This window comes from Paralichthys olivaceus, chromosome 4 (assembly GCF_024713975.1).
Source record: "Paralichthys olivaceus isolate ysfri-2021 chromosome 4, ASM2471397v2, whole genome shotgun sequence".
Classification (NCBI taxonomy): domain Eukaryota; kingdom Metazoa; phylum Chordata; class Actinopteri; order Pleuronectiformes; family Paralichthyidae; genus Paralichthys; species Paralichthys olivaceus.
The window spans coordinates 27418492-27431693 of record NC_091096.1 but is presented as its reverse complement, the minus strand read 5'-3'; the positions used below and the strand labels follow the sequence as shown (position 1 = coordinate 27431693).

The 13202-nt window shown below is 41.5% G+C and overlaps 1 long non-coding RNA gene across 1 annotated transcript; it reads right to left on the bottom strand.

Annotated features, from left to right (window-relative positions):
- Positions 1 to 946: 946 nt before the first annotated feature.
- LOC138407397 (uncharacterized) lies at positions 947 to 9541 on the bottom strand. Its single transcript, XR_011240808.1, has 3 exons — positions 9255 to 9541; positions 7157 to 7215; positions 947 to 1023 (listed from the first exon to the last, which is right to left on the bottom strand). It is a non-coding gene; the product is annotated as an uncharacterized lncRNA (long non-coding RNA).
- Between the last annotated feature and the right edge of the window lie 3661 nt (positions 9542 to 13202).

Sequence of the window (13202 nt, the reverse complement as noted above, 5' to 3'; positions counted from 1 at the left end):
AACAGACCATATTACAAATAGTTTCCTGAGCACATATACACATTCACCTAACACACTGGTAAATATTAACCATTACTATGAGGTACTGCTGTCAAAATGGAACTTCAAAAATGGGCTTAATTGATACCAAAGGTCAAAAAGGTCACCTGGGCCCCTCTGCGGCCCTTGGGAAGGCCCCGAAAGGGATCCTAATTTTCCCAAAAAGCTCCAGAACCAAGAGGCTGCCAACCCAGTCACACTACCCAAGTTGGAAGCACCTTGTGAGGCATGCCTGCTTGACAATGGGTGGCACTTTTCCTAGATGTAAAATGCCTACAAGTTTCTGAGTCGTGTCCTTTTGGCCCCTGTTTTGGCCCCTGTTTAGGCCCCTGACCAGGTAGAGGGCTAAAATCCAAGAGACAACTCATGTAACATTGATAAGAAATTCACTCAATCAGTGACTCCACCTTACCAGATATAATGAAATTCCCTACTGACAGTCCTAACATATCACATTTACAGTGACTTGAGGTTACTCTGACCTTCAACTTCGAAGGGAATAAAATCCTTCATCTTTGAGTTGAAGTTACTGTTTTTACCAAGTTTGACGACATTCCCATGAGCTGATCTTTAGATATCAATTTCAGGAAAAATATTAACATACTTTGTGAGAACACTGTGACATTTGACCACCAAAATGAAATCCAATTTCATGCGAATGTTGGTGCCAAATGTGAAAGAATTCCCTCAAGGCATTTCGGATATATCGCATTTACAAGGCAAGAAGTGTGCTTTGTGAGGTCCTAGTGACCTTGCCATTTGATCTTTGACAACTGAATTCTATTTAAGTCATCATTGAGTCCAAGTGAATGTTTGTGCCACATGTAATGATATTTCCTTTGTATTCAAAACAATGCAAAGTCAAGTGAGCTTGACCTTTCGACCTTTGACTTACATAATGTAGTTGTTCATGAGATATCACTTTCACATGAATGGGACAGACAGATGGATGGACAAGCTGAAAACATAATGCCTCTGGCCACACTGAAAGTGAAAATGGTAAAGAAATAAATATAGCAATACATGATAAATAATTTGTTCTCTGTTCTTTTAATTTACATGGATGATTTCTTGACAAAACAAGCTAACTCTATAAATGTGAACTGAGTGTCAGAAATTAACACGACGTTCATAGCATCTGCAAACAATTTTTCCCCACAAATTTCTGTAACTTTCTGAGAATCTACATCGCAGTATATTGTAAAATATCATGTGTTTCAATACTCACATTATTTTTTTTTGTCTCAAATATTTTTATTGAATTTTACATGTATCACATCCCACATACGTACATGCTCATACATTGTACATTTTTTCAGAGTAATACAACTTAGACATAAACATCCCTCCCCTCCCACCCCTCCCACTAACCACACCTACAAACCATGATTCTTGAAGTCTTATTATTCCTGGAGTGTTGTAAAGAACTGCTGGAAGTCAAGAATTGAGTCGCATAATAAATGAATAATAAGAATATAAAATAAATAGATAAACACACAAACGGGATGAATAGATTAAAAAATAAATAAATATATATACATACATATATATATATATATAGAAAAAGAAAAGGTGAATAAATAAATAAATAATGGTAAACAATTAGAAGGCAGCAAATTTAAACAATGACAGATATAGATACTGTAACTGACAGAAAATAAAAAGAAAAAAAAAAAAAAAAGGAAAGGAAAGAGGGGCAGATACCTCAAACTGACTTAAGGTTCTCAAAGTATTTCAGGAAAGGTCCCCATACCCTCTGGAACTTCTTGCTCGAGTCACAAGCTGAATAACGGATCTTTTCGAGGTCTAGACAAGACATGATGTCCCTTAACCACTGGGCGCGTGTGGGCGGGGCAGCATCCCTCCACCTTAATAGAATCGCACGCCTAGCCAGAAGTGTGGCAAAGGACAGTGTGCGGCTTTTGGTTGGAGTAAGCCGCGTTTCATCTTCACCAGTGGTGCCGAAAAGGGCAATCAGTGGGCCGGGTTCAAGCTCAATATTAAGAATAATGGACAAGGTTTGGAAAACATCTCTCCAGTATCTTTCCAGGCTTGGACAAGTCCAAAACATGTGAATAAGCGAGGCCTCATCTCTCTTACATTTATCACATAAAGGATCAACGTCTGGATACATACGAGATAGTTTGGCTTTAGATATATGAGCCCTGTGCACCACCTTAAACTGTAACAGGCAGTGACGTGCCCAGAGAGATGTTGAATTTACCAGCCTAAGAATGGAATCCCATACATCGTTCGATAGTTGAAAATTTAAATCCTGCTCCCAAGCAGTTTTAATTTTGTCCAGAGGAGCTGGTTTTATGCCCATCAGTTTGTCATAAATGACCGATATTAACCCCTTGCGCGATGGATGGAGGCCAAGTAACATATCGGCGGCGGTAGCGGCGAGCCAAGCAGAGCCAAAATGGAAACATTTCGGACTGAACTCAACTCCATCCTCACCCATGTCGGACAGTCAGCTCGATCAAGAAAGTGCGACCAGAAAGTAATGCAGCGTATATTAGCAGCCCAGTAGTAAAGACGGAAATTAGGCAGCGCCATACCTCCATCTTTTTTGGATTTTTGAAGATGGACTTTATTTAGTCTAGGGCGCTTACCTCTCCATATATAGGCCGCTATGATTGAGTCCAACGAGCCAAAGAAAGATTTGGGAATAAAAATTGGTAAAGATTGAAAGAGATATAAAAATTTAGAGAGGATGTTCATTTTAACAGAGTTGATCCGGCCCACTGGGGATGTAGACAGTGGCGACCAGTGCGTCAAGCGCTCTTTCACATGATTTAGTAAAGTACAAAAATTTTCTTTAAAGAGACACTTATGTTTCCTTGTGATTGTAACACCAAGGTAGACAAATTTATCTTCCACAATCTTAAAGGGGAGGCTGGTGTACTTTAAAGCAAGTGCCTCTGTGTTCACAGGGAAAAGTTCACTCTTGTGTAAGTTTAGTTTGTACCCTGAAACCTGGCCGAATTGAGCGAGTAAGGATAACATTGCAGGTAAAGAGGTGTCTGGGTTTGATACAAAGAGTAAAAGATCGTCAGCGTACAGTGACACTTTATGTTCAATTCCCTTCCTCAAAACCCCTGAAATATCCTTGCAGTTACGAAATGCAATTGCTAGAGTCTCTATGGTCAAATCAAAAAGCAATGGGCTTAAAGGACACCCTTGACGGGTTCCCCTATGCAGATTGGAAGATTGAGAGCGTTGAGAGTTGGTAAGGATATAAGCAGTTGGGCACGTATATAATAATTTAACCCACCTAATGTAGTTTGGGCCAAAACCAAATTTTTCTAAAACTGCAAATAAATATTTCCACTCCACACGGTCAAACGCCTTCTCCGCGTCTAGAGAAAGGACACATTCTGGAATTGCCTCTGAAGGGGAGTACAAAATATCAAATAAACGACGTATATTAAAATAAGAATGTCGGTTTTTTACAAAGCCAGTCTGATCCTCTGATATTATCTCTGGTAATAAACCCTCTAACCTACGGGCCAAAACCTTTGCCAAAATTTTGGCATCAACATTGAGTAAAGAGATTGAAAGAATCTGATAACACTAAACACAGATGAGGGGAAAGCAATGAAGAAAATGTTTTGAAAAACTCAGCTGGGAACCCATCAGATCCAGGCGATTTCCCAGATTGCAATGAAGAGATAGCAACAGCTATCTCCCCCTGTGATATAGGCTCCTCTAACTTAGTCTTATTATCATGGGTAAGTGTGGGGACCTCTAAATGATCTAGGAAATTTTCCATCAGCGTGCTGTCATTTGGGAGGTCAGAAGTGTAAAGTCGGGAGTAAAAATTCCTAAATGTGTCATTAATTTTAGAGGGATCTGAGGTGACCATCATCCATCTGGATTTTTGTGATGTGCTGTTTTGCTTTAAATCCCTTCAGCTGATTGGCTAGCATTTTACCAGATTTGTCACCATGAACATAAAACAGACTTTTGCTCTGCAATAGTTGGCGTTCAATTGCATGTGTTGAGAGGAGATCGAGTCTAGTTTGAAGTTCCACACGTTTTTTATATAGTTCAGGGTTATTGATTTGAGCGTATCTTTGATCCACTTCTTTAATTTGAGTAGATAGATCTATCCGTTCTTTCTGAGCTTTCTTTTTCATATTTGCGCTAAAAGAAATAATTTGTCCCCTTAGGTAAGCTTTCATAGCATCCCAAATGGTCAGGCTGGTGGTTTCAGATGAAGCATTTGTATCGAAGAAAAAGGTTATCTGCTCCTCCATAAATTTCACAAAGTCATTATTGGACAGTAAAGTTGAGTTAAAACGCCAATGCCTCTCTGCAACAGGGAGGTCAGGAAGGGTCATGGACAATACCACTGGGGCATGGTCAGATATCACTATACTCTGATAGTCACAGGAACAGGTAAATGGTATCAGTTGATTGTCAATAAGAAAATAGTCAATCCTAGAGTAGGTATGATGGGAGTGAGAGAAGAATGAGTACTCCCTCTTGTTTGGATTGAGATACCGCCATATTTCTGTGACACCATAGTTGTCTAAGAAAGACTGAATAAGTGATGCAGATTTACTCATTATACCAGGATTAGAAGAAGACCGGTCAAGCACAGGGTCAAGCCAACAGTTAAAATCCCCACCAAGTATGAGCTCAGGTCAGGGAGAGAGGAAAAGAAACCCTTTAGAAAACCCACATCATCCGCGTTTGGAGCATATACATTGGCAAACACTACCATAGTATTATACAATTTCCTTGAGACAATAATATAGCGACCATTTATATCTGATATTACGTTATGGTGTTCAAAGGGAATATTGTGGTTGATAAGAATGGAGACCCCTCTGGCCTTAGCTTGAAAAGTAGAGTGAAAATGCTGCCCCGCCCACCGCGACATCAGACGCACATTGTCAGAACCACAAATGTGTGTTTCTTGTAAAAAAGCAACTGCTGTTCCGAAATGCCTGATGTGTGAAAAAACCCTTCTCCTTTTAACAGGGTGATTTAAACCCTTGACATTCCAGCTCAAGAACTTTAAGGGACTAGCCATTCTCCCTAACAGAGAAGGGTAGGTAAGCACAGGTGGTATCAATACTCCAGGTAACAGTCCCAAGATAGCATACTAAACTCAAAAGAACACAGAAAGTGTGTGTGCGGTCAAGGCTTCCAAAACAGTGTAGGTTCTGAAAAACACACCCCCCACCCCCCCCTTCCCACAACAAGACAGCTGCCAAAGAACACAGCAGCAAGCTCTTCAAAACTTCCATTATCCACCTAACAGATTCTTTCCTGCAGTAACGTTACCATCTTCAGCTCCCTCATTATTATTCAGAACATAAACTACACTCCTATGTTAACATCACTTTTTAAGAACACAACCCTATAGGAGGGAAATCAGCGCCCCAATGGGTCTCATATGTGGCCCCAAGTGATGTTCAGAAGACTACTGTGGTGTCTGAAATGCTATGTGTAGTCCTCCCCATAAAATAAATTTATCTGTAGGTTTGATGTTCACAGGTCCTGAGGAATTTGGAGAAAACCTGAACAAATGGTAGGGTGTTAGGTCACAGTTCGAAGGGGAACACTAAATTTGGGCTAGTGTCGTCTCCCTTCCTGTCACTGTATAACCGTGAAGAGCTGGATAAGAAACCAGATGTGTTTTCTTTAGGTTTACGTAAACAACCCTCCTATATAAACGAGGAGATGAAGTTGCCTCGTCAGAAGAGATTCATATTGGCTCCGAATCTCTCTCCAGACAGCAGAGAAGATTCACATTGACCCCGAATCTCTCTCCAGGCAGATTGCTTTGCTTGTATTGATGCTGAACTTTTTGTATTAAACTTTTATATACAATCAAGACGGTGTCATCGGAGATTCCTTCATCATCTTCACATCATCGCAACCCCAATATACGACACTACACATATAAATGGTTACTTAAAACAAAATAGTAGAACAGTCCGTCGAGTTTAAAGAGGTAAATACTCACACCGCCGCTGCTTTAGTAGTCATGGTAACCTTGACTCTGATGGCGGAGGCAGAAGGACCTCGCCGCCAGACATAAAAGAAAAAAACTAAATATGACAGCGGCCAAACAAAGTTATTAAGAACCATAGTAAACCGTCAGCCACAGTCACTAAGCAGCCCTTTATGATGTGCGCGAAACACTTGGGAGGCCGTCGACATATCTCCGTGCTTCATCCGCAGAGCGCAGCCACTTCCTCTCCCCGCTGGAAAGTGTGATCCGAAGCCGGGCGGGAAACAGCAGTGAGGGCTTGAGTCCTCGGTTGTATAGCTCCGTCATCACTTCCCTGTATTCGGCGCGCTGGCTCAAAACTTCTGGGCAGTAATCCTCCACAATGCGGATCTGCTGGCCGCGGTAGTCCAGTTTCCCCCTCCGTCTAGCCTCACGAATCAGAAGATCTTTTATCTGGTAACGGTGGAGCTGGAGAATGACCGCCGCGGTCTCTGTCCCGGGGCCGGTTTGGGTGCCAGTGAACGGTGGGCTCTATCGATCTCTGGCGGGGAGGGAAGCATCTCCTTCCCGAAAACCTCACACAACAGATCAGAGATGAATTCCGTGGGTCGCCCTCCTTCAGTAGTCTCCGCCAGGCCAAGGATGCGTAGGTTTTGCCGTCTGTTCCGTCCTTCCAGATCGACGACTTTACTGGTTAGCTTGGAGTTTTTTTCATGGAGGCTGGAGCAGACATTTTCCAGCTCACTGACCGATGGCTTAGGTCCTCAGAAGCTAGCTCGAGTGAGCTCAGACGCTGGCCATGTTCTTCTACAGTGGACCGAACTTGGTCGAATTTCGTTTCCAGCAAGCTGAAAGAGGACCTGAAGTCTGTAGCTAATGCCTCGTGGTGCTGGTCCAGTAGCGCCGAGATAGCCTCCATCGTTAAGCTAGTCGACGAGTCGTCCTTTTTTCCGCCCTTGCCACTCTTTGAAGCCATTTTAAAGTAGGTGCAAGTAAAATAAAGTAATTGCGCAAATTCTCCAATACTTTGGTTGTGAAATAAATGGTAATAAAGGAGTGAGAAAGTTTGAAAAAGTTTGAAATGAGCAGGAGCACGAGTGCGTTGCGTCTACTCCATGCGGCTGCCACAAGAACTCTAATACTCACATTATTGATGGAACCTCAGTGATGTCTACTGTCCCTGGCTCAGACACTCTCTCAAGCATCTACAGTACATGTCAAGACAGGTAATGGTAGAATTAAAATAACATTAGATATCTACAATTCAGTTGAACTATTATAGTTTCAGATATTAACCATTTAATTCCGAGTTCAGTCAGGAACCCTTTGTCATGATTTACCCATTTGTTGCAAATGGGGACACAGTTATGATTGGCGCTGAAGGCTCCATTCTTTGGATGTTCCCTGGTTAGCCGAGCAGCGTGCTGAGATAAAACAGGGAACATATGCAGAGCCCCCAGTGGGCGTAGCAGGCAAGCTACTTTTGTTTAAGACGATTTACCACAACCGTGTTTGGACTCGGTGCTGTGGTGGAAGTTTCTGTGAAACAAGCACAAAGACAAACACTTCTTTCTGTAAGTTTAATTTAGCATCTGCAGATGGACTCATTAGTACACATCACCTGATTGACATGCACAAATGAGCAAAGAACATAGGAGAATCTGTGTTCTTATAACTCACAGCCCCCTTCCACTAAGCATGCAAAGGTATATATTCCCCTTCTGTAGTTTCACTCAGTGGAGGAGACATCCTGTCCTTTTGTTTACATGTTCTGTGGATGACCCCCCTGTGAGATCCCAGTTGTTTGATCCCAATCAGAGATACTAGATACCATAAATTTGTGATTTCTCGAGGCCATAAAACTCAAGTCTCTTAAGCCACCACCGTAAACCTTAAAGTTGCCCTTTTAGATGAACAATTTGGTCAACCATTTGGTCCTCGACATACATGTCTGTTTATGCAATTATACACACACAAATGTAAAATTTCCATTACAGTGCTAAAAGTGTTAGAGCTTAGCAGGGATCAGTGAGGATGAGGTCGTATTTAAAGGGACCGCTTTGGTGAGAGAATGGGCTGTGATTGGTGGGTGACTGACGAGGACCCATAAACCTATCGGTATAGCTGAGCACATGACTCTGTGTCCTGCATGAACTAACACAATGCTTCATTAGTCACAATTCTAGTTCAGGATTTCCACAATGACATTCTAACTTTAAACTTCATTTAAGGTATCTTGAATTGAGGCAAATTAAAGCTGACCTTGAATTATGATCAGTCAGAATCAAATTGTCATATATCACAAATCATAAACTGGATTTATTTTCATAATTAATTATGGATAAAATTCCAAGGTATGTTGCAGAAATCTGGAATGGATATCTATATCATTGAGCATTGTACAAGAAGACAATTAAATTATTTTTAAATAAACAGCATGGAACATGGACATGTTACTACATGTTCTACTGAATAAGGGATCAGCCACATGCTATCCGTAATACAAACAGCCATCATCAGGGACATAGTCATCAGAGAGATATTTGTTAATAATCATCCCAAGGTACTTGTAGTTCTTTACAAAGTCTACCACCTGCCCCTTGATGATAGTACTCTGAGAGTTTGAGGGCTGATGCCTAAAACTCATGTCCTTTTTGTCACATTTAATAGTAAAAATGCTGGCTGTTCTCATCCGCATGGAGGAGACTGACTGTCAGAGAGTCATCAGCAAATTTGAAAAGTAATCTGTTGTCATGCCAGCTGCGGCAGTCATCAGTGTACACATTACAGAGTGAAAAGACACAGGAGAAGACCCTGTGGATGATGACAATGCCTTTTACGTGCATTTGTTTACCCTCACTTTCTGTGTTAGTTGTAGCTCGAGGCATCATGCATGTATCCAATATTATCTTTTCTAGGCACTATACTGGTACTGTAGTACCTACAAGTTACACACGTTCCATTTTGCCTGGGGACATTTAAAACAAACCAGTCTACAACATAGTAAAAATCACATGAAAATCAACTGCCCTCCTCATCTTTTCATATTTTTTTACTCCCCAATTTTTTAATGTGGATTTAGAATTTGATACTGAGCATAGGCGTGAAATTGGCTCCCCAATAGAAATGGTCAAGGTTGTCAAATTAATGTTACCTACATAAATCCCCACAGATTTCCAAAACATTCTCAGAACACAGTTTACATCACAGTATATTGTAAGGTATCCCAATTTTGATTACTCACCTTATTGATGGAACCTCAACCATATTTACTGTCCCTGGCTCAGACTCTCTCTCAAGCATCTACAGTAGGTGAAGACAGTAGGTGTTTTCGTTCCCAAAACACAGGCTCTCTTGTGGTTCCAAGAGTCTGTAAGAGTAGAACATGAGGTAGAGCATTCAGCTACCAGGCAGACACCTTCTGTGCATTTAAGGTTAAACTTAAAACATTCCTTTTTGATAAAGCCTGGCTGGATCAGGTGAGTCCTGAACCAACCCTTAAGCTGCTATAGGTCTAGACTGCAGGGGAAACTCCCATCATCCACAGAGCACTTCTCTCTGTCTCTCTGACTCCAGAACTGAAGGAGAACAACTGTTATTATTATTATTATTATCATTATTAACAACAATACTTAATTAATTATTATATTAATTGTTGCTGCTATCATTAATAATCAATAACTTCTTTACACTGTTATCGTTTACATTTTAACAAGTCAGCTGATACCTGATGTTGCTCAAGTTTTCCGGTCTCTCGCCTCCCCCTCCCCACTGTTTCTCTTCTCTCCCCTATGCAGCTTTTAAACTATTTATTCTTATTTATATCATATCTTGACATGGGTTACAAATTGAATAGGTGATGGGATAATAATAATAATTAATTGAGCAGTAGTATCGCAATATATTCAGTAAACTGTACAAAAATAATAATATGGTTTTTTTTCTTTCATGAACATATTTTCCACTTCATATTATGCACATACCAACCTATAAATGTGGGCTGAGTGTCATAAAATTAACAACACATTCATAGCATCTGCAAAAATAACAACACTCAAGCATACTATCTATATAACAACAGATCTTAACTGTGTTTGTTCTCAAGTGGGTTGTTTTATACATTTTTTATAAAGTTATACGGATCACATTATAGCGTGACATGTTTCTGGTTGATATGGTGAAATGAGGAAATGCCTTCAAGCAGAGGACAGGAGTAAATTACTGCAGTAAAGTGTAAAAGATGGCTAAAGAAGAGTTGAAGTTGCGTACAAAATGGCCGTGGTATTAATGATAAACTAATCGCATGAGGGATCGTCTCAGTTGTTCATTTGGAAAAAGGGAAACTGTAATAAAGTTATTGCATTACCTGAAAGGTTTCACAATGTAATTTGATAATGTGCTGTTGATCAAAAAAGTCTGAATCTGTGAATGTCTTTCACACTTTCTTTCAGTCATTTTCCTCGTGTTAACCGTTCCTGCTTCAGCTCCCCGGTCGTAGCCAGAGGTGTGTTCCATCCAGGGCCGAAGGTGATGTTGCTCACTTCGGGGTTACCCCCCTTCACTTTCACCAGCAATTGGAAAACAACACAAGGGAGCTCCGCTTGATCTTGAGACGCTGCAGCCTTTATTACCTTGCTGTACATTTAGACCTGTTCCTCTGCTCCTGCTGCCTTCACCGTCTCTCATCCTTCCCGCGCTCGCTCTGTCTTGCTCGCTCTCTCCTGCTCGCTCTCTCCCATTCCATATGGCTTGTATATGTGTGGCATACACATATTTTCCTCATTTCATCATATCAACTCGTCACGCTATAATGTGATCCGTATAACGTTATACGGAGTAACCCCGAAGTGAGCAACATCACCTTCGGCCCTGGATGGAACACACCTCTGGCTACGACTGGGGAGCTGAAGCAGGAACGGTTAACAAGAGGAAAATGACTGAAAGAAAGTGTGAAAGACATTCACAGATCCAGACTTTTTTGATCAACAGCACATTATCAAATTACATTGTGAAACCTTTCAGGTAATGCAATAACTTTATTACAGTTTCCCTTTTTCCAAATGAACAACTGAGACGATCCCTCATGCGATTAGTTTAATAATTAATACCACGGCCATTTTGTACTCTACTTCAACTCTTCTTTAGCCATCTTTCACACTTTACTGCAATAATTTCCTCCTGTCCTCTGCTTGAAGACATTTCACCATATCAACCAGAAACATGTCACGCTATAATGTGATCCGTATAACGTTATTAAAAATGTATAAAACAACCCACTTGAGAACAAACAGTTATGATCTCTTATATAGATAGTATGCTTGAGTGTTGTTATATAGTATTGTTTGCAGATGCTATGAATGTGTTGTTAATTTTATGACACTCAGCCCACATTTGTGTGCATAATATGAAATGGAAAATATGTTCATGAAAGAAGAAAAAACATATTATTATTTTTGTACAGTTTACTGAATATATTGCAGTACTACTGCTGAATTAATTATTGTTATTATTATCCCATCACCTATTCAATTCAATTCAATTTTATTTGTATAGCGCCAAATGATAATATATATTATCTATAGGAACTTTACATAGAAGGTCAAGACCTTAAAATCTTGCTTAATATAGAGAAACCTAACAGTTCCCACAATGAGCAAGCACTTTGGCAACTGTGAAGAGTAAAAACTACCTTGCTTACAGGGAGACACCTCTAGTAGAACCAGGCTCAATGTGGACGGTCATCTGCCTCTACTGGTTGGGGAGAGAAGAGAAACGGTGAGGGGGAGGCGAGAGAGACTGGAACACTTGAGCAACATCAGGTATCAGCTCTGACTAGTTAAAATTTAAACAATAACAGTGTAAAGAAGTTATTGATTATTAATGATAGCAGCAACAATTAATATAATAATGAATTAAGTATTGTTGTTAATAATAATAATAATAATGATGATAATAATAATAGTTGTTCTCCTATAGTTCTGGAGTCAGAGATGCCTGCAATGAGAGAGAGATAGAGAGAGAGGGACATGGGAGAAAAAAGACACGTCAATAACATAGTTATTGATATTTATTAAAATAAATAAATGAGTGTGTGTGTGTGTGTGTGTGTGGGGGGGTTAGGGTTAGGGTTAGGTAAGGGGATAATAGCCCAGCGTGTCCGCGTCTGGCTCCGTGGACCTACGGTTGCGGAGATATGGGCGAAAAACGACTCCCCGTGATAAGTGAATGGGACGGTCGGGAGTGAAACAGTGTGGAGGCCCAAATCGCTCCTCCAGAATAGTGTTAGGAGCACGTTTCAGGTCATAAGGGTTAGGAGGTCAGGGTATAGGGGCGAGAGGGGGTAAGAAGACGGCACAAACACTGAGATAAGCCATCCATCATGTGACCTTTGACCTTTGCGGAGGTCGCACAGGTCTGAAACTTGGCACAGCGATCAGACCCCGCCCCCTGACAAGCATATGGAGATTTCAGATCCCCGGTCCAAAGCCTCGATGAGTTATCAGAGATAAGGCCTTAAAGGGCCTGAGAGGCTGTATAGAACAAAAAGAGGGGTGTGTCTGGTCCAGGAGTTCGTCGACCCGGGGCATCAAATTTGGACACCGCATTCACCCTACGATAATCCACACAGAACCGTATTGACCCATCGGGGCAACACCAGTCACTGTGGGATTCTTGTATTACCCCCCATCTCCAGCATGGCCTGAAGCTCCTTCTGCACAATTTTCCGCTTGTGCTCCAGCAAACGATAGGGCCGTGAACGCACCGTCACGCCCGGGGGGTCTCTATGTGGTGGTGTATGAGCGTAGTGCGTCCTGGCAAGGGGGAGAATACATCGGCAAACCGCCGCTGCACCAACGCAACCTCTGCTCTCTGGCTCGGCGAGAGATGGTCGTCATAACAGACCAGGGCAGAATAATCCGGTTTTGATACCTCCGGTCCCAACTCATCTCTCTCGATCACTGTGGTAGCCAGAGAAACAGAGGCCACCTCTCTCCACTTTTTAAGGAGGTTGAGGTGGTAGATCTGTGTTGCCCCACGCCTGTCAGACCGCACTACTTCATAGTCTACCTCCCCCACTCGTCGTGTGACCACAAAGGGCCCTTGCCACTTGGCGAGCAATTTGGAGCTAGAGGATGGGAGCAATACAAGGACTTTATCTCCCGGATCAAATGTTCTTAGTTTCGTCCCTCTG